This window comes from Lipotes vexillifer, unplaced genomic scaffold (genome assembly GCF_000442215.2).
Source record: "Lipotes vexillifer unplaced genomic scaffold, Lipotes_vexillifer_v1.1 scaffold564, whole genome shotgun sequence".
Taxonomy (NCBI): domain Eukaryota; kingdom Metazoa; phylum Chordata; class Mammalia; order Artiodactyla; family Lipotidae; genus Lipotes; species Lipotes vexillifer.
The window spans coordinates 2279514-2282133 of NW_006787829.1; the positions used below are offsets into that span (position 1 = coordinate 2279514).

At 40.9% G+C, this 2620-nt stretch overlaps 1 protein-coding gene across 1 annotated transcript in view; it reads right to left on the reverse strand.

The window, feature by feature from the left end:
- The window catches only part of DOK6 (docking protein 6), a 416940-nt gene that overhangs the window by 87301 nt on the left and 327019 nt on the right, over positions 1–2620 (reverse strand). The gene's annotated exons all lie outside the window — the stretch shown is intronic.

Here is a 2620-nt window from a genome sequence, read left to right on the forward strand (position 1 = left end):
GAAAGAGATGGGTCTTCATGTGTTCAAGTGAGTAACAGTTCTCCATGTAAAAGATGCCCTCACCCTGTCATCCCCCTCACCTTGATTTTCATAGGAGTGAGTGAAGCAGATTCATCCTTGACCAAACCAACCAAGGAACCAACCAACCAATGCATCTTTAAATGGTGCATGAGAATGAAACTAAGGGTGAAAATCCATGCACATTTGGATTTTTAAAGATGAAGTGTTCACAACAGTGTGAAAGAACAGACAAAAGTGCTGTCAGTTATTACAGTGCATGTCTTACCAATATTTAAAGCATAAAAGCAAATAGTTGTTTTCTTTAACAGCCTTCACTCTGATATCATAGCACTGTCTCCTATGACTTGATAGCTCTTGAAATGTTAAGAACTTAAGAAAAAATCTGCAATTTTATACTCATGTAGTAGGAACCAAGGAGAAGAATTTTTTAGTTTAAGGATTTGCATACATAGTTTGAAGCTTTTACTTAAACTGAGGAATCCTTACGTAAATCTCAGTATAGCCTAAGAAATAACATGGCAGAGAGGAGACTCCATTTGGATGTGAGAATATTTGTCTGAACTTGGCCCTGCCACTTACCAGCAGTGTGACCTTAAGCAAGCTGACTAACTTGCCTGTACCTCCTTTGCACATCTCTAACAGGAAAAATAACAATACCCATCTCATCAGATCCTTACGACAGTGAAGAGACTTGATACAATATTTATAGTGTTACTTAGCAGATATTAAGTGCTCAAAAATGTTAGCTATCATTATTTTCATCATAGAGAAAGTATGGCACTAATCTCAATATCCACCATAGAGAAATGGTTGGCTTAAATATAATATTTTTATCTGATGGACTATTATACAACTGTTACTATGTCATTTCTGAGAGCACATAATAACATTAAAACATTTTTTTGGCCATTCCATAGGGCTGGCAGGATCTCAGTTCCCTGACCAGAGACTGAACCTGGACCACGACGGTGAAAGCCTGGAATTCTCACCACTAGGCCACCAGGGAACTCCCTAAATTTCCTATAATGTAAATTCAAGAGGAAACGAAAATCAGAATACAAATTCCTTTTCAATTATTTAACTATAATTACCTTTTAAAACATAGTTTTTTTATTGGACTAAAGCCACTGACAATTTCTCAGGCAACAGGATTATGGTTTCGTTTTATTAATAAAGACATTCTAAAATAAAACATATTTTAAATTAACATTTTAAACCAGCTTTTAAAAATAATTGGAGGCCTTCAGAAAGACCCAGTGAATATCAATATGATGTTCCCAATCAGAAACTGGACCTTAACTGGACTGCTGTGTTGCTGTTTTCAGGCTATAACACCAAAAGGTTTGCACAAAATGCTCAGGAGGCCAACCCCTGTCTTCCAGCACCAAAAAGATTTTAGATTCCATCTTATGATTCTCCAAGGAGTTTTAGTAGAAAAGAAGTGTTTCAAGAGGCTTCAGAAATTATAGAGGCTGTGACTGCCATCCCTCAGGGCTCCACAGAGCCAGCACTTAGCTTCTGTGAAAGAGATCTTAATAAAATTCACAAAGCGTGAAATGGAAAGTCTGAGAGAAAAATGAAGAGGTTTCACAAAGTGAAACAAATGAGCTTTTTCTTTGTTGATTCAGAGGGTAAAAAACTCCAACAGCAGGCGCAGGCGGACCATCGATGAGCGGTGAGCCCACCTTGTGTGAGGTTGAGTTTTGTTCATTGTTATCGGAAAAACACTGCTTATGAGCCTTCGGAACTGAGATAACGAAGACACAAATTGTTATTCCATACTCAGTCACTGAGTTGCAAAGGTCTAACACTTAGCACTTCCTGGGACTTAACTCTGCCCAGTGAAGGAGTCTGAAAGCTTACAGAAGGATTTTTATTTCCAGCCTCTGAAATAAAAACTACTGTAAATTTCATTCATCGATCAAGAAACCAGGAATTAGAACATGCCAGCATAAAAAGCAAAGAACTTGGGCTTCCCTGGTGGCGCAGTGGTTGAGAGTCCGCCTGCCGATGCAGGGGACACGGGTTCGTGCCCCGGTCCGGGAAGATCCCACATGCCGCGGAGCGGCTGGGCCCGTGAGCCATGGCCGCTGAGCCTGCGCGTCCGGAGCCTGTGCTCCGCAACGGGAGAGGCCACAACAGTCAGAGGACCGCATTCCGAAAAAAAAAAAAAAAGCAAAGAACTTTTAGGTAGAAGGGGCTCTTTTTTAAACATAGGTACCTAAAGCCAAGTTGAAATCAAAGTTCTTCAGTATAATTGGCTCAGATTTATGACTTTTGTCAGCAGTGTTGGAAGAAACAGTTGAGGTTTTTTCCAGTTATTGTTTAAAACATGTTCTCTCGGGAGTGGTAAGGAACAGATATCGAGATCTTTTTCTAATACGTCTAAACAGTTTTGTGGTAGCGAGCCCGTACTAGAGAGGACAATGGGAGGAGGCATGAAATCATTCTGACAGCTATTGCCCCGCCCCTCGATCTGGTCCCCAGACCAGCAGCACCTGCACCGCTGGGAGCTGTCCAGAGTGCTGAAGCAGAACCTGCGTTTGACCGTATGATTTGTACGCACGTTGTAGTTTGAGAAGTACTGGGCTATAGCACC